Source organism: Pinus tabuliformis, chromosome J (genome assembly GCF_031772625.1).
Source record: "Pinus tabuliformis cultivar Carrire ecotype Pingquan chromosome J, CPIR1, whole genome shotgun sequence".
Lineage (NCBI taxonomy): Eukaryota > Viridiplantae > Streptophyta > Pinopsida > Pinales > Pinaceae > Pinus > Pinus tabuliformis.
Window position 1 is genome coordinate 996,886,849 of NC_142295.1, and position 22,835 is coordinate 996,909,683.

A 22,835-nucleotide genomic window follows, 5' to 3' on the forward strand; every position below is an offset into this window, starting at 1 on the left:
CTCAGGAAACTCTATCGGGAAAAGAAGATGAAATTCATGATCAGCAATAAGGAAAAGCCAATCAATCATCCTATAAATGTTGTCCATACTGATCTTGATTCTTTCATTTTATATAGTGATATGAATTCAATTGATGATGAAAGTCAACTTGTAGATATTTCAGAAGTTCCAAGGGTTGTAAGTAGCATGCAAAAAGTTATCATTGCTGAAGGGAAAGAGATGGATGAAGAGTGTTTGCAGCCAACGAACCCTCTTGAAGAGATAGTTGAATTAGTGTAGAAAACAGAGTGTGTTGAGATAGCAAGTCATCCTCCAAAATATCAAACAGTCCAGCCTTCAGAAATCCTTTTTCCGGATGAATAAAATGGTCTTTGGACCATGGAGTTTGACGGTGCATTGGGAAGAGAAGGAGTTGGGATTGGTGTTTGGATCCATGGTCCATTGCATCATTCATGTAAAATAACACGCAATGTAAGAATGAGTTCTTACAAATTAGCTTTTGAATGTTCAAACAATGAGGCGGAGTATGAGGCATTGATTGCTAGCCTCAAAATTCTGAAAAAGTTGGGAGCAAAGAAAATTTATGTTTATGGCAACTCCGAGTTGGTAATCAAACAAGTGAAAGGGGAATACCAGGCCAAGCATCCAAGAATGAGAGATTATCACAATGTTGTCCTTGACATCCTTAAAACTTTTTCAGAATATACTTTGTCTCTTATTCCTAGAACTCAGAATGTTATAGCTGATTCTCTTGCTACTGCAGCTAGCATAGTGAAGATTCATATTCACTCTAATCAGAAGTACTCTATCCATGTCAAACATTGCCCACTTGTCCCAGATAATATGAGATTTTGGCAAGTGTTTTGGGATGATAAATAGATCGACAATTTTCTGCAACTGGAAGGAGAATTTCAGAATTCTCGCATTGATGACACATCCAATATGAATGATCCAGATTTTGAAGAAACTGAGGTAGAAATATTACAGTTGAAGGACAACAACATTCCAAGAGGTCTTGTACCTTTGGAAGAGTTTTTTTATCAGGATGATGTTACCAAAAATCCCACCATGGTCCCCACAGAGAAAGGAGTTGAAGATGTGAACATTGGTGGAGCTGACAAGCCTAAGATGGTCAAACTATCAAAGTCCTTATCTCCTAAAATGAAAAGTAAGAACATAGATTTAATGACATATTTTTCTGATGTATTTGCTTGGGACTACTCAGATCTGAAATTTTATGACAAGAGTATCATTCAGCACACCATTCCGATCAAGCCTGATCAAAAGCCATTTCGCCAGAAACTGAGAAGGATTAATCCTAAGTTGTTGCCATCAATTGAAAAAGAGGTAAATAGGCTTTATAAATCTAGTATCATAGTTCCTATTTGATTTTCTGAATGGATGTCTAATCTAGTGCCAGTAAGAAAGAAGGTCAGGGAGATTCATCTTTGCATTGATTTCAGAAATTTAAGCAAAGTGTCCTTGAAGGAAAATTATCCCCTACCAAAGATGGATCATATACTTCAGAGGGTAGTTGGGTCTTCGAGGATGTCATTGCTTAATTGATATTCTAGGTACAATAATATTTTAGTGCATAAAGATGATCAACTGAAAATAGCCTTCACAACACTATGGAGTACTTTCATGTATGCCAAGATGCCATTTGAATTAAAGAATGTAGGTGCAAGTTTTCAGTGGGCTATGGACATAGCTTTCGCCAATGAGAAAGATGTATTTCTGGTTATTTATTTATATGATCTCATAGTGTTTTATAAATCTAATTACGATCATTTACATCATTTGAGAGTTGTTTTTCAGAAATGCAGAAAAATTGATATCTCACTCAACCCAAAGAGGAGTCTATTTGCCATGGAAGAAGGTAAGATGCCAAGACACATCATCTCTAAGGATGGCATTTGCATTGATCCGGCAAGAGTGCAAGCCATTCAGCAATTAGATTTCCCAAGGAACAAGAAAGAGATTCAGTCTTTTAATGGGAAAATAAATTTTTTGAGAAGATTCATCCCCAATCTAGCTGAACATTTGAAAGAGATGACAGACATGCTGAAGAAGGACAATGAGGTAAAGTGGTCTTTAGAGGCTAAGAAATCATTTCATGCAATAAAGTTTGCATTGTCTACTGCTCCAATTTTGATTAGTCCATATTATACTTCAGATTTCATTATCTTTTCATTTGCCTCTAAGCATACATTAGCAGCAGTCCTAATGCAAAAGAAAGATAAAAAAAATGAGCAGCCCATAGCATTCTTCAGTCGCACCATAAGAGATGCAGCACTAAAATACAACATCATTGAGAAGCAGGCCTTGGCTTTAGTGAAATCTCTCAAAGATTTTCGAGTTTATATTATGCATTCTCACACCATTTCTTATGTTCCTATAGCAACGGTGAAAGAAATTCTTGTGCAAACAGATCCTGAAGGCAGAAGGGGAAATGGATTGCAGCCATGCTAGAGTATGATTTGGAGATAAAGCCTACAAAGCTCATCAAGGGACAAGGTTTGGCTAAGCTTATGGCTGAATCCAATCTACATGCACTAGACATTAATTTGATTGCAGCACTTTCTGAAGAAGAAGAAGAGGAAGAAGACCCATACTTACAAGTGTCTGACATGTTCCTCTCCTCTCCATGGTATTCCGACATTGTCTATGTCTTGCAGCATTTAAATCCTCCACCAGAAGTTCCCAAAGGTAAAGCTAGATCCTTAAAATTGAAAGCTTCAAAGTATTGTATTCTTGATGGTGTTTTATACTGGAAAGACCTTGGTGGCGTGCTGTTGAATTGTTTGGTAGAAAATGAAGCTAAGGATGTGATGAAAGATTTTCACAAAGGAGACTGTGGTGGTCATCACTTTTGGAAGACTACAGCAAATAAGATCTTGAGAGCTGGCTTCTATTGGCCTACTCTTTTTTTATGTATATAAAACAGTGATGAGTTGTCATGAATGTCATATTTTCCAAGGAAAGAGAAAACTTTTGCCATTACCCTTGTAGCCCATCTCAATTTTAGCTCCTTTTCAGCAGTGGGGTCTTGACTTCATTGGCGAGATCCATCCTTCATCATCAACACAACATAAATGGATTTTGATAGCCACAGATTACTTCACAAAGTGGATTGAGGCAATCCCAACCAGGCAAGCTACTGATTCTGTTATCATTCAATTTATTGAGTCTAATATCTTGTCTAGATTTGGTTTCCCGCAGAAAATAATTACTGATAATGTTGTTGCCTTCAAGTCAAAAAGGATGGTGGAGTTTTGTGCTAAGTACCATATTGTATTAGGACATTCCACTGCTTATCACCCACAAGGGAATGGTCTGGCCGAATCTTCCAACAAATCTTTGGTTAACATTATCAAGAAGGTTTTAGAAGTGAACAAGAAGAATTGGCATAAAAAGCTTATTAATTCCTTATGGGCAGATAGAGTTAGCACTAAGAAATCAATAATTATGTCTCCTTTTCAGTTGGTGTATGGGGTCGATATAGTTTTTCCTTCATCTCTTGTTGTTCCAGTTATGAAAATTCTGCAGGAAGTGGACAACGAAACAAATGATATGCAGTGAAGGATAAATCAAATGATCCATTTACAACAAACAAGGGAGGAAGTCTTTCAAAACACTTCTAAACTTCAGGAAAGGATCAAGAAGATCTATGATCGCAAGATAAAAGAAGACAATTTCAATTTGGGAGATGTAGTTCTTCGGTGGGATGCTAGAAATGAAGAAAAACGCAAACATGGCAAATTTGAAAACTTGTGGAAGGGACCTTACATAATTTCTTCTTTCATAGGGAAGAATGATTTCATATTGGAGGAGATGAATGGAGAAGATTATTCAAGAGGAGCGATTAATGGTAGGCTTCTCAAGCACTACCATGTTTGAAAAAGTTATGAAATTTCATCACCATTGTATATACCCATGTCTTTTTTGTGTCAAGTAACTGTCATAGAAGTTTGAAGCCCAAGGAGAAGGCCATAAGGCTCCTTTGATTAGTTACTTATTTCATTTTTTTTTAGAGTCAAGTCAGTTCAGTTTGTCCAAGTCAATAAGTCAGTCAAATTTCAGTTTGAGTCTAGTCTTCAGCATTTTGACTCCATTGCCCAATGGATAAGGCTACCTGGTCTATGATGTTCTTGCCACCTCCAAGGAGTTACCATCCCCAGCTGGAGCCAATGTTAGTTTCAGTCTTTTCATCCTTTCACCGGTGATCAAATGTACTTTCACATAGTTTTTTTAGGGTTTTTGGTCAAATTTTAGTTTCAAAAAGTTTTTTCAATAAATTTGGTCATCGATTATGAAAGTTAGTTTACACTAGTGTTTTCAGTCTCATGGTAAAGGTCACCATCTTGGTCAAGGCATCTCATCATCAGTAGATTCCCATTGTCATTTTGGTCCATAATCCATTAAATGGGTCACAAATAAGTCATCACTAGCTCACCACTAAGTAACTAGATGAATTTTGGAAAATCAATCTTTACACCTTTCCGTTTCATGTCAAAAAGAAGAGTGGGAGTTATTTAGGTCACCAAGGTTTGAAAAGCTATGTTTTGTTTCATTTTCTCAAATGAAATATCATTATGAAAACACAAAAAAAGCGAAGTGTCAAAGTCCAAATGAAATTTTTTGGTGGGTCCACTATTGTTCTACATAGAAAAAATCAATTTTTTCTTATGTATAAAGGCTCACCATTCACTCTTTTCGTTCTCCACTTGATCATTGTTACATTCAGCTCTACACATCACTCCAGTGAGATAAATATTCCATGCCACGAAGGGTGATTTGCACTCAAAACCAGGTTCTGAAAATTGTGCTACGCAAACACTCTGCCTTTGCTACACATTCATTGTTTGTTGCTTCATCGTTTCTCCAAGGAGTAGGCTTTCTACAGTTGTTGGCCTCTTCATGGTGACTCTTCTATGCATATCAAATGGGTTGGTAGTCTTGCCTTAGGGTTTATACTCTTTGGTTTTCTTTGCTTAAGCTCATTATGTCCCAGCTCCTTTTTCTAGGGTTTTTTAAGGCAGTTTATGAGAATTTCACTCTTTCCTTGTCAAATTGTTGATAAAACCCATGTATTTGTGCTCTCACACCATTATCTACCTCAAATATACCTACCTACATACCTTTCATCGAACCCACTCTTAAATTCCACAATTTCTACCCAAACCCTAGCAAATTTACACTCATTTTCGCTATAGGTCTGTGTTTTAGGGTTTTGGAATCCTTCCACTCACTCAAATCTGATAATTATGGTTTCCCTGGCTTCCTAAACTTCCCCTCCACTTCCCCAAATTTTCTCAAAATTTTCCCACTTTCCCATACCCCTCATTCTTCCTAAACTCTCACACAACCCTTCAAAATCCTTTGTTTTCACGTAGTCAAGCCCTAGTTTGTCATCCTAAGAACTAAGGACAAAATGGATTCTGAAACTTCAGAGCAAAAGAAGCACAGAGGAGTACATGTCATTAGACATGAGCCCACATCAAACCATGATCTTTTGTCTTCTCCCTTTGTCATGAAATCATTTGAACATGATGGTTGCCTTAAGTTTTGTCAAAAGCTTGAAGAACTAAAATAGCATGACCAACTAACTAGTGCCTTTGCCACCAAGTTGCAATATGACAAAGCTACCATAGCAGGGTTCCAAACTATTGTGTCAAGCAAACTTGTCTCCTCAACTACAGGGATTCCAGATATTGGAGAGAACTGGTTCAAAAGGGAAGAGCTTGACCTTCAATTCTATAAAATATACCTAAAACCACAATACTTGGCAGCTCCAACCTATATTTTTCCATTCAGACATTTTTTGGATAAGTACACCCCTATCATGAAGATGATCATGAAGCATTTCACATGTGAAGGCAGGTTTTCAAGGATTTACAAGTACCACATGAAACTTCTCATGCATTTCACTGGTGTACATCGAGTAAACTTGTCCTATTTTTTGTATAAGAGTTTGGTCAAAATGGCAGAGAAGGTGCAATCACAAGGGGAGAAATATCACTCTAATTTGTCTCATCATGGCCTAGTCAAAGTGTTGGTTTGTCATCAACTTGCACAAGCAAATGTGTCTTGGGACCATTTTGCTAAGTTAGCATTTCCTTCATCTTCTTCAACTAGGTTTCATGATAAAACCATGCCTATAGTTTCACCTATGCAACAAGAGATAGCTTCCTCAAGCAGATCAACTAAGAGAAAGGACAGGTCAGAAGGGTCTCAGACCTACTCTAGAGGTGATAGGCTTGTGTTTGCTCAAGAGGTGGTTGAAGGGGCCAAGCCTACAACAGGTAAAGAAGCAGTTTCCTCACAGCATGAAGAGTCCTCTCATCCAGACACACATGTGACAGCAAAAGAGAAAGAACAAGAGGGAAAAATCAAAGATCAGATAATCAAGGTTAAGGAGGCTAAAATCAAGAAGTTAGAGGGAAAATTGATAGAGGCAAATGCTCTAATAGCATGCCTAGAGCAAGAGAACATGCAACTGAAGGTGAACCAGATGATGCTAGACAAGCAGGCAACAGTGTCAAAGAAGGAAGATACAAAGGGAAAGGAAGTGGTTCAAATGGAAGTGTCCAAAGGTAAAGGCAAACAAGTTGCATTAGGAAGACCTAGGACTAGAGCAACCAAGAGAGATTTTGAGCAGCAAAGAGAAACTTCACCACCAAAGAAGTTGATTATGGTAGATGACCTAATCGCTAGAAACATCAATGAAGATAGAGTTTATTGGCTTGACAAGGTGAATGGATACCTGTAGCAGATCCTCAAGAAGGACAATAGGAACAACATTTTGCAGAGGCACATGGCTATGCATTATTACACTGGGAACAAAATATCCCAAGTCAAGATCAAATAGTTAAAGAGAAAACTCAAGGAAAGCCTAATTAGCCAAAAAGACAAAGACAGCCTTGAGATACTTGTTGATGCCTCACTCATGGCATAACATACTTCATTTTACTCCTACTTAACAATTTTGAAGAAATTTGGGGAAAGTTACTGTTTTTGCAAATTCAGGAATTTCTATAAGCGCAGTGCTTTGGCGCTATGCTTTCACCTCAGAGCTCCAAATGAGGAAAACTCTATATGCCTCGTATATCTTTTCATAATGATGTCAGAAATCAACTTTTGGGAGCAAGTTGGCAAACTGGTTAAGAGAAAAAACCAAAAAAAATAGGTGAAAAACACACATTCTGCCACTGTTTTGGACATGCGTTGCGCTTACAAAGTCACCTTGGGAGAATAGATTTGTGGAGGACTTCCCATGCTCCATTTTCAAAAATTCGTGTTGATTTGGAAACTAGACCCAATATTCTAGTTTATCGTTCTCTTTCTTTTCAGATTTGACCCCCAAAAGACTTCCAAAAACTGTCTGCAATCCGGTGCTACGCTTATGCAAAAACTGCACTGTTTATATTTTCCTGTAGCAAACTTTTTAATGTAAATTCGCCAGTTTTGTTTTTAATGATGTAATGTGGATGTAATAATGACTTTCTGATGTAATTGTAAATTTAATAGACATGCTAGGTTGTTTCAGTGTCTATTTAAAGCCTCATTAAGGTTGCAAAACTCAATTTGAAGTCTTAAAGAAGAGTTTGTGTTGGACCTTCTTACTTCTTCCTATTTGTTGAGAGAATTTTGCTAGCTGTTCCACCACCTTATGATTCGACCCCTTAATGTGGGGAAATGTTTTTTGGGAGTCTATATGTATGTTTTCTCATTCAGTGAGAAGGGTGGGACTTTTGTGGAGAGACTTGCATGTTTATGTTTTCTTCAGCTAATACAGGAGCAGTTGCAGTTATTTTTAAGGAACTCTAGTTCAGTGAGTGCATGGTGTTTGTTATTCTTTCTATAAGTTTTCTAATGGTTTTATCATCTATCTTTACATGACTTATCATCTTATTATGAGTTTCCTTGCAGTTATATAGACAAGATTCTTGAGTTTCAAGCTCTGTTTATGTGGAATTCATAGTTATGTTAATTTTCTTCTAAGACTTATGAAATCATATTTACATATGCTTATTAGTCTCTTCATAAACCTCTAATCTATGCTACATTGAAAAACATTCCAAGTACACCATAGCCTACTGATACCTAGCTCCTTTCTATACTTGTATCTTCATTCCTAAAGCCTAGACCAAATCACTTTCTCTAAACTCTAGTCCAGCAAACCTTAAAATCTCAAATTCACAAACACAAAAAAACTTGCATATCAAGCCTAAAAACTTTGTTCTTTAAAGCTATTCATTGACAAATCATTGGAGAGATCCCTCTCTGGCTCAATAAGGCTAGATGTTGAGTTGAAAGTGGTTCGAGGTTACCCTTCTCGGTCTCCTCCTCGGCCTAGGAAATTGTAAGGGATAACAGGAACTATCGCTCTCAATGTTGTGCATGGATAAAGGAAGTTATCTTAACATTGACCTTATGATATATGGTAATTATGTTGTGATCATGGTTATGTTGATGACTATATATGTATACATGTATGTATGTATGTCGTTGTATGACAGGGTTGTCAGGGATCATGATTATTTTATGCTAAGATTTATATGTATGTATGTCATTGTCTGACAGGTCATCAAAGATCATTCTTGTGGAGGAATGATTGCTTATGCAAGTGAATGGCATGAGAAAGTTCTTGGTATCAAGTGAGAAGAGTAGCCCTGAAATAACTATGAGGTTAGTATCATGTGGATATGATTTGATATTCTATTTTTGTACTATCCCTATGTTTATGTTATGGATAGGTAATGTTGAGGAATACATCAGTAGAATGAGAGTAATCTGATTTGTGGCATGCTGAGATAAGCATAGATGGTGGAGAGACACCGGAAGCAAGGTTTCCTGGTAGAGACAATGTAATATTTGGATGTGTGGTACTATTGTTGTGTATATGTTGTACTTGTGATGTTTTGTACTCATTGTGCAGGTGGTGTTGTGTATATTGGGTGTTGTGTACATGTTTCGTAGGTGGAATTGTGTACATATGATATTGTGTACACGTTGCACATGTTGTGTTGTGTATATTTGGTATGGTGCTACGGGTATTGTGCAGTTGTTGTATTGTGACAGGTGTATTCGTGGTATTGTACGGTGTGTACATATATGTGTCGTGTCATACACTGAGTGTAAGTGTATGTGTGGTGTTTTACGCCAGGTATAGGTATATGTGTTGTGGTACACTGTGTATGTGTATATGTTATATAGTGTGATGGGACAGGAAGGTATGGGGTTGTCTGGGCCCTCGTGGTTGCTATTAAGGGTCAAGGTGGTTTAGTCTCTGGATTCCCTTGTTGTTGATGTTGAGGATTGAGGCAGTTTAGTCTCGGGATACCCTTGTTGCTATTGAGGGTTGAGGCAGTTTAGTCTCGGGATACACTTGTTACTGATATTGAGGGTTGAGGCGGTTTAGTCTTAAGATACACTTGTTGCTATTGAGGGTTGAGGCAGTTTAGTCTCGGATACCCTTGTTTCTATTGAGGGTTGAGGCAATTTAGTCTCGGGATATCCTTGTTGCTAATATTGAGGGAGGAGGTGGTTTAGTCTCTGGATTCTCTTGTTGCTTAAAGATAAGGCATTGGGTTCTTGTTGGGTTTGGCAGTCGATTTAGTGTGTGTACAAAAAGGAAAAAGAACAAAGGTAGAAGAAAAGAACCATTTGAAATATAAGTATCAATATTTTATTTCAGTGTTTAATTATGCATGAGATTTATGATTCTAATTTATGATGGTTGTGTTTTGAGCTAACTGGATGAGATATGTTTATATATGATGATTTGATCAAACAACTAGTTGGACTTGTTGTGACATGAAATCAACATAATTTCAAGTGTACCTTATTGACACGCCACTAATGAGGTATGATTTGAATTTATTTCAGTTTGTTTTGTATCTAATGACAATTATGTGCTTGGTACAAGAAAGCTTCAAAATTCCCAGCTTGGGTGGTTGAAGATGCCTAGTGTGGGTGGTTGAGATTTCCTACAAGAATTAGTAGTGAAAAAAGGAATTGGAACAAGAAATTGTATGTTAGTAAATCACTTCAGGAGCAGGGCCATTTTGGTACATTGGTACTCAATAGTTTCCATTGATTTCCATGAGCATACTATGACCAATATGATGGTTTTGAGGCATGGATATGCCTTGGTTTTTGGATCTTCCGATGCGAGGAAACCTTGCCAAGGGATGGATCACTAGGGAAAGGGGATGCCAAGGAACTTGGAAGGTGAATGACAGTACAAAAGGATTGTTCCCTCGAACAATGAGTTGGTAACTTTTCACTGAGGGAACAAGTAGCTCAAGGATCATAACACTGGAAATTAGATACAGGTTGACTTTGGCAGTGGATTTTGGACTTCGTAGGAAGGAGGTGAATCTTGGTATTTCTTTGAGGGTGGAGGTGTGAGCCTATGGATTCCCTTGTTGCAGATGCAGGCATTGTATCCTTTTAGTTTATGCTTAAAGAAAATGTGCATATGTATATATGTGTATATTATTGTAAATATTGTATCGAGTTGGATTTATAAAGCTCCTTAAATAGTATGGTTATTTTCTAGTTGAAGAAAATGTGTATAAGTATATGTGGTTGTTATTATAAATATCATAATGAGTTGTGTTATAAAGCTCCAATATACAGTATGATTTTCATGCTTTTAGTGGTGGGAATTGTAAATAATGCAACGAGTTGGGTTATAAATCTCCATAGGCAATATGTTTTGGTTTTCAGCGATCTTGTTGGTCATAGGTATCATTGAACAATAAGGATAGTGTTCCCCTAAGGGGGAGGGGTCTGTAACAACCACAGGTTAAAAGTGCATGTAATAAAGTTAATAAAGGAAAAATAAGACCAAGGTCATGGGACGTGTATTCCAAGATCAATGTCAGGTAAAACATTCTAATGGGCATCACTTGTTGTTTATTATGGCTACACAAAATTTGCAAAGGCTTTGAAAAGGAAAAAAGGCATTATTGGCATTTATTTTATGAAAATAATGGAAAATAGGAGAAAAGGAAGGTGAAAGGTCACAAGTTTCATGTGAGGATGAAATTGAAGGAAAATGAAGAAATTAGAGGCCTCAATGATAAAAAGGATTCTGAGGATCAGTTCATCTTCGGAATTAGTCTCAGAGAGGAGAAGGGCACCAAGAGGATAAGGAAAGCAAGCAAGAAAAGGAAGGACAAGGAAAGAAAAGGAAAGAAATGATCAAGCAAGGAAAGGTTGAATCAAGCGGCTTCAACGGGAATACTTACAGGTAACAGGTCGCATGTATGATTTCCTAGTTAGTTTTGGTATGCATGGTATATCCATGTGTGTATTTGGTTCTCTTATTGTCATTATCATGGGTTTTTTCTGAGTGTGACAGTGGTTTCAGCCTTGCCTTTCCATTTACAGGTAGCCATGGTGTGATGGGGTTCATTCTTGGTTGAGCTTTGGATTACCATAAGGTTTTAGATCTGGGTGAGGTGGTCTCAAGAAAATCCCAAGGGTTGGGGTTGGAGATGGTTTTCTTCGAAAAGCCCTCAACAACTGGGTGGAGATAGGAAAATTCCTCAAGGGATGTTGAAGAAATTCTAAGGCATCCAAGATCGATTTGGTTTTATGATCTCGGGATCAGTTTAAGTGATATCATGAAGTTTGAGGGTGAAGGTGGTTTAACCTATGGATTCCCTTAGTTGTTTACGAATTGTTTTATCCCATGAGATCCCACATTCATGCTTGGAATAAGGCATGAGGGTGATTGGCTGAAAGAAAGATTTGGTTTAGCCTAATTTATGGTCAGGTGGTGCGTGGAAGTCCCTAACTTGGTTGGATTTTGCATATGTCAATAAGAGCTCATTTCCTCTTTCATTTCATGAGTAAATGTACTTGTTATTATCTGGATTTAATTGTTATTCTATCAACATTATTTATATGGTTATATGTTGATTATAAGCATGGTTCCATGACATATTCAAGTTATGGAACTTATTGTGTTTGATTTATAAATTAATGGTTAATGAATGTATACCTAATAGATGTTATTGTAGATATTGTGAGATGGAATTAGTCCTTCTTGGTAAACCTCAGATAAGTTTCAGATCCCTATGTTTAGATATGCATTCATGACCTGTAGATCTCATGTTCATTATGTGTTTGAAGGAATGTCTATCATGGTCAGGCTTGGTTAGGTCAAGTTCTTGACTAAGTTTTGTGTTAAATACTTTTTCCCTGTGTTATTTATTATTTTGGAAAGTTTCGTCAAGTTTTGGGAAGTGACTTGGAGTCTAGCCCTGAAAAGGTGGCACTAGTTTCATAGTAGCAGGCACAAAAATATGAAAAAAAGATTGTGGTTGCTCCCTTCCAGGATTATGCATGCGACTATATGCTTTCATTCACATGGATGCATGCTTGTGCATGCGACATGGAGTTCATATCAGTGAAAAAACAAGTTAACTCGGGATCTGGACAGCTGGAATGGTTGGTTATTTCCTGGGAGTCCTGTAGCACCTGAGGGAAGTTAGTAAGGTATTATTTTGTCAAATCCATTTCCTTAAGGTCGCCTAGGAGGTTGATTCATGTCATAGTAGCCCCTAAACTCATGTTTACCCTGAGCAAGCTTGTGAAAGTAGGTAGATATGGGAGGAGAGTGTTACATCCTTTGCAATCTTGTTATGAAATCCATGGAAATGAACTCCCATTTCCATTCTGAAATTGAAATAGGTTGTAACAAACCAGTTGGATGCTTGCATTCATATTTCACCTACTGAAAATCCAAGCACTTAGCAACAAACTCAGCCACCTCTTTCTTCAAATTAGGATAATAATAGAACTTCTTTATAGTTGTGAAAGTTTCTGGTATCTTGGGTGGCCTGAATATGGATTGACAAGAAACTCTCTCGGAATAAGCTTCTTTAATGCACCACTATCAAGAATATAGATCCTACTCCTGAATATAAAAAAAACATTTTCCATGACGTGATACTCCTCATCCTTATCACCTTGTTGTTGCAATATCTGCTTCAATTGTTGGTACCTCTCATCATGTCGCCCTACATGTAAGATCCACTCCTTCAAATCTGTCCCATAAGAGATCACAATTGAAATATGATTCACCTACATTCTCCCACTGAGAGCATCCATAACTCGGTTCTCTTTTCCTTTGTTGTACCTGATCTCAAAATCAAACTCACCGAGATTAGTCAACCATCTAGCTTTCCTTGCATTCAAATTGGGTTGGTCAAACAAATACCTTAGTCGACTATGATCACTCATCAAAACAAACCTCCTACCAAGGAGATAATTTCTCCACATCTTCAATGCATGAATGATAAATGTCAACTCAAGATCATGAGTCACATAATTCTTCTCATGCTCATTCAGTTTTCGTGATTCATAGAAAACCACTTGCCCTTCCTGCATCAGGACTCCGCTAATTCCTTCCTTGCAAGCATATATACAAACCACAAAGTATTTATTGGGATCTGAAACCCTCAAAACCAGAGCATTGGTATGAAAGTGCTTCAATTTATCAAAACTAGTTGCATGCTTAACAATCCATTCAAACTTATTTCCTTTCCTCTGCAAGGATGTAATATGATAGCCAATCTTGGAGAATATTCTACAAGAGGTTTATCAAGAACTTCTCTAAGATTGGCTACCCACATTCTGACCTCATCCACATTCTTTGGAGTTGGCCACTCCATGATAGCCTTAATATTATCTGGATCCACTATTATCCCCCCCTTAGAAACAACATGTCCCAAGTAATGAATCTAAGTTTGAAAGAAGCTACACTTGTTGACCTTGGCATACAACTTATGCTCTCTCAAAAATTTCAATACTGCTACGAGATTTTATGCATGCTCCTCCTCGTTCTTTGAATATACCAATATATTATCAACAAATACTATCACAAACTTATCCAGGTAAGGGTGCAACACATTGTTCATCATACACGTGAAGGTGGCTAAAACATTGGCAAGACAAAAAGGAACCACCACAAACTCATAGCACCCATACCTTGTATGAAATGCAGTTTTATAGATGTCTTCTTATTTGATGCGCACCCGATGATATCCGGATCTCAGACCAATCTTCAATAATACAACAACTTCCTTCAGCTGATAAAACAAAACATCAATATGAGGCAATGGATACATGTTCTTAATAGTCACCTTATTTAGCTATTTGTAATCAATGCACAATCTAAGAGTATCACCCTTCTTTCTTACAAACAACATGGGTGCACCCTAAGGAGACACACTTGGTTGTGTGCATCCCTTATCAAACATCTCTTTAAGCTTCATATTCAGCTCCACCAACTCGAGAGTGCTCATCCTGTAAGGTACCTTATATGTTGGTGTTGCTCTTGGCATCAACTCAATAGACAAATCCACTTCCCTATGAGGAGGCAGCTCTGGAATATTTGCAGGAAACACATCCTGAAATTTCTGCAAGATGGGATACCTCCTCAGGATCTCACCATCCTCATCCTCCTTCCCTTTGTCATTGAAAACATGTACAACAAACAACAAGCATATTTTCTTGTAGTTGTGCTTAGCTTGCATGGCTATAACCATCCTCATTGACGTAGGCTTATTCTATCCCTGCAAGACTCTATTTTCACCATCCTCATCCAGGAACTCATTGGCCTTCTCATATAAATCTACCTTGGTCCTATGTATAAATATCCGATCCATGCCCAAAAGCATGCTATATGCACCCAAAGGAAGAAAATTTAGGCTTGTTGTTGTAGGCATGCCATTAAGCTCAAATGCACAAGACTTTACCCAATGATGAACTCTTCTCTTGGTACCTATACCCAACTGCACCAACCAAGATTTTGCATGCACTTCCTTATTCAAATGAGACTGATCCACCAATTCAGGACTAATATAACTATAATTCAATTCAGGATCAATCAAAATAGAAACAAATTGATCACAAAGCTTACCTTCCATCTCAATAATGGATGTCTGGTGGTCTTCATGTCTGTTATCAACTGCTACATAGATCTGAGGAATGCTCTAACCTACATCCCCAACTATTTGTGCCTCCTGAGCACTGTATATTTGAGGCTTGCCACCCCGATACAATGGAAAATCCTTCTTGGATGATCTATACCACAAATCCAACACTTCAAAGGTTCTCTACCACTTCCTTTTTTTTTGTTCCATGGGCTAAGACCCAAGTACCTTCTTAGCTACATTGGACTTCTTATGTGGGGCCATATTTTCCTTGTCACATGCATCCTGAGAACTTCCTCGCTTCTTATGAAATTTTTCTTTAGTCGTCTCACTACCCTTCCAATCATGCTTGAACTCAGGCTTGCACTTTGACTGCTCATAAATACTTCAACTTCCTAATAGCTTCCTCCAATGACTGAGGCTCATCAAAATCAAACTGGTGTTTGAATGATAATGAAAATCCCCTAATGAACCTTTGAATCTTTTCTTTCTCATCCTTGAGATAGGGAACATATCTCAATAACTCTAGAAATTTGGTTTTATAATATTCATCTATCATGGAAACCATCCTGAGCTCATAAAATTCCTTGGCCTTTCCATCATGATACATCTCAGACATGTATTTCTTCCTGAAGAGTCTTTCAAATTCTTCCCAAATCAGATCCTCTTCCCTGATGCCTTTGACATGCTTGACATCTTCCCACCAGATATCTACTTTTCCTTTGAGATTGAAAGTGGTTATCTTGGATTTCATATTCTCTGAGTAATCATGAAGCCTGAAGAATTTCCTCATTCCAAACAGCCATGCTTTTGCATCTTCTGACTTGGTCATCTCACCATCAAAAGTAGGAGGCTTAGATTTCTTGAATTCCTCTGGAAAATACCCCTTCTCACTCCTCTTATAATGATGTTGTCAGTGATGGTGATGATGTCTCCCAAAATTAAAGCTAGAATTAAATACATGCATACTAGACCTCCTCTTAGGTGTATCCAAGAGTCTGCCACTCTTTACTATATCATCCCTCTCCATCCTTTACCTTTTCTCAGACCTGCTTCCATCTGATCCATTAGTCTTTTATTCTTTCCTATCTCCATGAATGATCCCCAATAGTCCTTACTTTTATAAATCTGAAAGGATCTAAAGAATAATTACATTGACCTCAACTTTATTTTCTTGAGTGTTTGCAAGCCTTTCCTGTTCTTCAATTAACCTCTCATTATATGCTTTACAACTTATGATCTCTTCCTTCAAACTTGTCAATATATCTACTAGATCATTAGAGTCTTCCTCTCCTTGCTATTCAACTGATTTCTCTTCTGGCCTGTATGGGGAGTCATATGAACTGTAATCCACCATTCTGCTTTTCATATCTTGGCCTTCTATTTCATGCAACATATCACTATTATATAAACCAAACAAAAGTCATAATCAAAAGCATTACCTCAACTTACTGTTGGTGAGGCTATTACATATGAACAGGTCAATCCAGATTAGCATGATACACAATAATAATATCAAAAGCATATCATGCACATGGATACATTAGCGATAACAACAATAGTTGACATGCAGGCACGATAAACATATAGACAACTGACATGTATGTATAAAAATTTGCATTTACCCCGAGGTATCGTGTTGTGAACCTACTTTGATACCACTCCATAACACCCCACCCCAACATTTACCCACTTTTACAAGTTCGTCGGGGTAAACATGAGCTAAGATTTAATATGCGTGACCCAACTTCCAAGATTTAGTTATGGAAATGGGGCCTAACTTTCCAAACTTATCGAGCACTTACCGCAACACTCAGGAACACTTGATCACACCCTTAACAACTTAATTCCACCGATGTCCTTTTCTTGAGTCTAGACCACTCCTTGAACTAATTTACTGCCTAGCTGCATGCACTAAGGCTTGTTATGTAGGCAGAAGGCTCCAGCCGCATGCACAACTCAGTTTGAGTATGGATACAACCAAAATTTCCTAGTTTCAAGAGTGTGACCAGAGACTCCGTTCCATATTTTTAGGCAAGCCTACATGCCAACTGCCCAGATCTTTCCATAACATTCTCAACAGTCTCTATGTATCCTTAGGCTCTATTTCCAAGTCTTATTCTTGCTCAAGCTTGCATAACAGATAACAATCATTTATACAAACACCTTGTAAACATAGTATCTATGGGTCATGAATGCATAAATGTTCATTGTTTCATTAGTTTCATCAAAGGTTCATCAAGAAGGCTTACTTCCATCTCAAGCTAGTTGCAACAAAAAATTATTAGCTCATGCATTCATATAAAACAATTAGGAGCCTGTTAAACCATGGAATAGAAACATAACAAGAGCACATCGCATAATAAGAAATACACCATGCATATAACCAACATTTAACTAGAATGTAGCCATGAAAAAACAGTCATAAAATCACACATTAAACTAGAACATGTGTTCATAGATTATCATTAATGAATAACACATAATAACATATGCATAGTACTAACCAAGTCAAGGACTTTCACGTATCACCCAACCATAGATTGGGCTAAATAAAATATTTCTTTCAGCCAATCACCCCGGTGCCATATTCCAAGCATGAATGTGGGATCACATCAGATAAACCAAACAGGGAACCCAGAGATTAAACCACCTCCACCCTCAAGCTACAATGATTTCACCTAAACTGGTCTAGAAATCACCAAAACCAATACAATCTTGGATGCCTTATGATTTATTCACCATAACTAGAGGAATTTTCCTATTTGTGCCCCACTGTCAAGAGCTTCCTAGAGAAAACCATCTCCACCTTCAACCCTTGGGATTTTCCTAATACCACCTCAACTAGATCCAAATCTACTGGCAATCCAAAGCTCAACCAAAATGATAAACTACTATACTATGGCTATCCAAGAAATGGCAAATATGAGGTTGTACATCAATGTCAATTCAAGAAAATCCCATTCCAATGAAAACAAACGTGACCAATAAACCAATGCGTAAGCTATGCATTCACATCCTAGTAATATAATCAAACAACGAACCCATTACCTACAAAATGCTCTTGCTCTTTGCTCTTCCTTGCTATATTTTTTTCCCTTGCTTCATGTTGTCCAATATTCTTCTTGTGCTCTCTTGCTTTCCTTGTTTGCTTGCTTGTGTCTTCCTTGTGTTTAAGTGCTCTCTATCTTGCTTCCCCTCTTCTTGTAGTGTTCTCCCTTGCTCTTTTCCCAAAAGTGAATCCTGCAAGAATGATGTCTCTCCCAATTTCTTTTCTCTTTCCCTTACTTTTCCTTCATTTTGCCTTGCATGCATATTTTTGTCTCTTCATCTTCATTTTCTCTTGTTTTCCTTTATCTCTCGTATTAAATTGTCATTTATTGCCTCTCGCCAATGCTAATGGCAATTTCTATAGCCAATAAATAATTAACCACAAGTCGATCCCAATATAATTTTTTTTTCCTTATTTAGCTTGGAATATGTGTCCCATGACCTTGGTTTTATTTTTCTTTTTATAATTCCTATTTAATACATGGAATTTTACATGGGGTTGTTATACAAATTTCTTTAAAACTATGTAGGGGTGTGAAGGTTCGTCAACACTTGTGTTATTCATATGTGTGCGCAAATGATAATGGGAACTAGCACAAAGCCATCTTAACTCTTGTTTTATATCCCGACACATAGAAACAAAACTAAAATCATTTATCCATTGATTGCACTAACAGAAACAAACTACTTTACAACTGTGTAGGGGTGACGAGGTCCATCAACACTTTTTTTAGTCATGTGTGTGCAAATGAATATGCACACTAACACAAAGCCATCTTTACTCGAGTTTTATATCCACTCAAGATTGCAAAGCTTCAGGGTTCATCTCAAAGAACGCATTGAAACATGATGTATGTGGGTTATAATTCGAGATATAGAACCTCTATAGTTGCAACCTAGAGATACATCTTAGTATGTGCTACTCTTTAACCTATACACAATACAACAATTTGATATGCACCTCTCTTTTCCAAATCTCCAGGATGCATATCTCGACTTAACATAGATCGATGAACCATTGAATCACAGTGGGGGCCGACTGGAATTCAACATATACAACCTCAAGCTTCGCAACTATTGCAAACCCAAGTTTAAATGGGTTTTTGCTAGGCTTCAATCGAAACACAAGATAGCAATCAATCAACTAGAACAACACATAAAAACTATCAAAATTCTTGATAATCTAAAAGAAGACGTTTGAAAATAAAACTATAAGAACTTACAGTCAAAATATCCTTATCAAGCTCCCCAAAGTCTCCACCATGGAGAAAACTACAGTATAATGAATCATGAGATCACTTTCGATAACCATAACTGAACAAACTCTAAGCCCATACTGAACTACTGGGACACACCCAAATACACTTTAGGACCCTTTTCAAGCCTGAAAAATCTTTACAGCAACCCCACAATAGTATCATGTTCATGTACCTCTTCCTAGTCCACCTCCTACCATCGTCAGTACAGAAGAAGAAGGAGAGGGGATTAAAGTGTTCCCATTTTCACCATCGCCATCACCTAAATATCTTCCATACAACGGCCACGCAACGTCCATGCTGCATCCAATGCGCAACTTTCTCACCCAATTTTGAACAACGATGGAACTACCATTGACGACTTCAAAGGCTCCTTTTGTGCTACCTTTAAAGCTTTAACACTTAATTTTACCCGGTCACCTGAAAATGAAAATGAGGCCAAAGGTGTTTCTTCATTGAATTGCAGTAGTGTGGCCCCTTTAGTACCTTTATTATTCAATTTTACCTTCTCACCTGAAGATGAAAATGGAACTTCAGACCGCAGGGGCAGGATGGCTTATGTGTTTAAGGACTTGCTGAAGAACCATCTTAAATGCTCAAAAATCCTGAAAAGCAAAGAATCCTATCAATTGTTCGTTGTATATACTAATAATTTTAGCATTGTAGGGCTAACTTGACCTATTGATTGGGTTGAATTTGACAAAACATGCTCAAGTAGGAATGACTACGAGCTAGGAATACTTGTTGTATACAAGTGTTAGCGAGTGAGGAATTGAATTGCAAGTAGTGAGGTCACATGAGAGAATTACTCTCATGCAATAGAACACGGTCGCTCCTATCTCCGTATTATGGGCTGCTTGGCAGAACACAATTTTGGCAGTTTGAATAGATATATTGTTTGGCTTCCCATCATTTGGAAATTCATGTGAAACATTGAAAAACAATTGTCATATGTGATTTTCCTACATAGGCCATGCTGATTTCGATTCAACTATCCTTAGTCCAAGTTAATTCAACACATTTCTACTTGAATGCAGTTTTTTCTTTGATGTTTTTTTAGCATATATTGTGCACAACATTTGTGCTCATGATGGGACCGTCCATTATTCATTGAATGCTCAGATCTACTGAGAGTGATTATAGATCTGAAATATCTGTCAAATTTGGTTGTGGATCTGAGGTATTTTTTGTTTCACGCCCTGAAGTGGTCTGTTGATGGAGCTGTCGGAATATTGTGGCCACAATTTCCCTTGCAATTTCCATGGGTGAGATATTTGTTGGCCATAAAGGCGGCCAATCACAATTTAATCAAATTTTCTTCATTAATTGGAGTCTTCTCATTAAATGAACAAACGATCCAAAAGTCATTTAATGCAGTTACTTTGATCTATACATCGATCTATGTGTGGTGTTGGTGAGTGTGGAGAAGCAACTCGAGATTCAGTGCCAACCGAATCATTGTCATTACCTTAGATTAACGCCAACCTAGAGCCTTTGACTATGATGTCTTGCATCGCATTTTTTTTTCTCTTCTACCTCGAAGACAACCGGTCGACTTTTGGGGCGATGTTATGTTCTGTCGGCCTGCGGATTTACTTAGCTTCATGATCAAAGAAGCATCACCACGTTGTGGCACACTTGGGGAGCTCAATTCATGTTGGTATGAATTCACGCGGTCTTTTTTCATATATTTTGGGAGCCTTTTTGGTTAAAAGAGATTTTGAGCAAAAGTTTTATGGGGATATTTCAAGATATTAATTTCTAAGGATTTTTTGAAAAAAGGTTAAGAGCAATTATAAAAGATGCCCATTGAAGAATCACCATACGTTTTATTGGTTGATTTGGTTGTATGCTAGTCATGTAAACCTAGGTGGATTGGAAGCATATGCTGATGTTGTTGTCATCATCAAGCTTATTTTGTAGAAATTTTACTTGTGTGGCTAGTGAAAATAAATTTGTCAACTTTGTCTTTTCAAGATGGGTAGAATATTGTAGGAGCTTTGTGAGAAGAAGACAATAGATGAACTTCCTAAAGAAGTCATTTACTTACAATCAGTGGTAGCTCTTTTGCAAACAAAGAATGTGACACTCAAAAATAGGTTGTAAAATTCAATAGATGAGAAAATCAAGAAGGTTGAACATCTGGAATCAACCATGGGATCATATTTCCATATGCTTGCAAATGAATCTCAAGAGAATATTGACCTCCTTGATGACTTGGAGGAGGAATCTAAGTCTTTTCCTGACTCGGAAACTAGAAGAAGAAACTTCACATGCTGGAGAAGCAATAGGTTATGGAGACTAATTGTTTAAAAGAAACAATGATGGAACAATATAACATTTTGAAACAATATTATGATGCCTTGTCACAACAATTGATTGAGAAGGATGAGGTTATTCAAAAGTTGCAAGAGTCTAACCAACAACTTGAATTGGAAGTTACTCATCTTCATAATGTTGAGATGGAGATATTTATTGTTGAGCTGCCAAGCTCCCCTTCTTCCACACTTCATGATGTTGATTCTCAAAAACCTAATGTTGATGATCATGACCCATCACATGCCTTTGTTACACCCATTTTTGTAAAACATGCTATTGGTATTGGGTCTTGATTGCTGCGAAAAATGGGATATACTGGAGGAGGACTTGGGAAGAATGGATAGAGAAATATTGTTCCTATTAACCATGCAATGTAGACATCAAGAGCAAGTCCTGGATACGATCTAGTTGTCACCTCATCACCTACATCCAACTTTGTTGAAACTCTAGATGTGTCATTTGTTGTTGTAGAAATTCAGACTGAGGTGCTGGAAAAAAAATGCTCTTGTTGGTTGTGATAAACAAATCGATGACATGGTTGCTAATGTCATTCCAAATAGCAGAGTTGTTGCATCTAGCTTTGAGTCTAGAAAAGAAACTACTAGAGCATGTCAACATTCTCATAAGCATAAGAGGAAATCACCCAAACATCAACATTCTTGGTCACATAATAGTCCTGCATTCAAATCGTTACAAAAGAAACGTGAGAGAATGAATCACAGACCAGTGTCAACCATCAAGATTGTTTATGGATGGATTGATGGATGGTCATGGCATCATTTGAACTAATGTTTGCAGAATTCATATCGTCGTGTTGCATCAATTATGCGATCATATAAAGATCCTCTCATTCCTTGTTGAATGCCATTGTTCCCTTAGTTGTGTTTCAAGGCGGGGAATTTGTTGACAACAAAGACTGTTGATTCCATCACCTTCCACAGTTGTGTTTTAGGGGGGCAATTAGATGATGACAGATAATGTTGTTTTTGTTGTGTTGAATGTTGTCATTTCTTGTGTTTAATCAATGTGATGGTGACAATGTTCAGATAACTTCAGGAGTGTCATGGAAGCCAACAGATATGTCCATGGCAGCCTTAAAACTATTGGCATTTCCATTCCTGACGAAATCAAAGTAATCCAGACCTCCCCTTCGGTTCTAGAATACTAGATAGAAACCACACAAACATCCTTGAAATTACTATAATCAAAATCCTTCAAAAAACAACTTTCAATACCTTCATGTCAAGGGCGC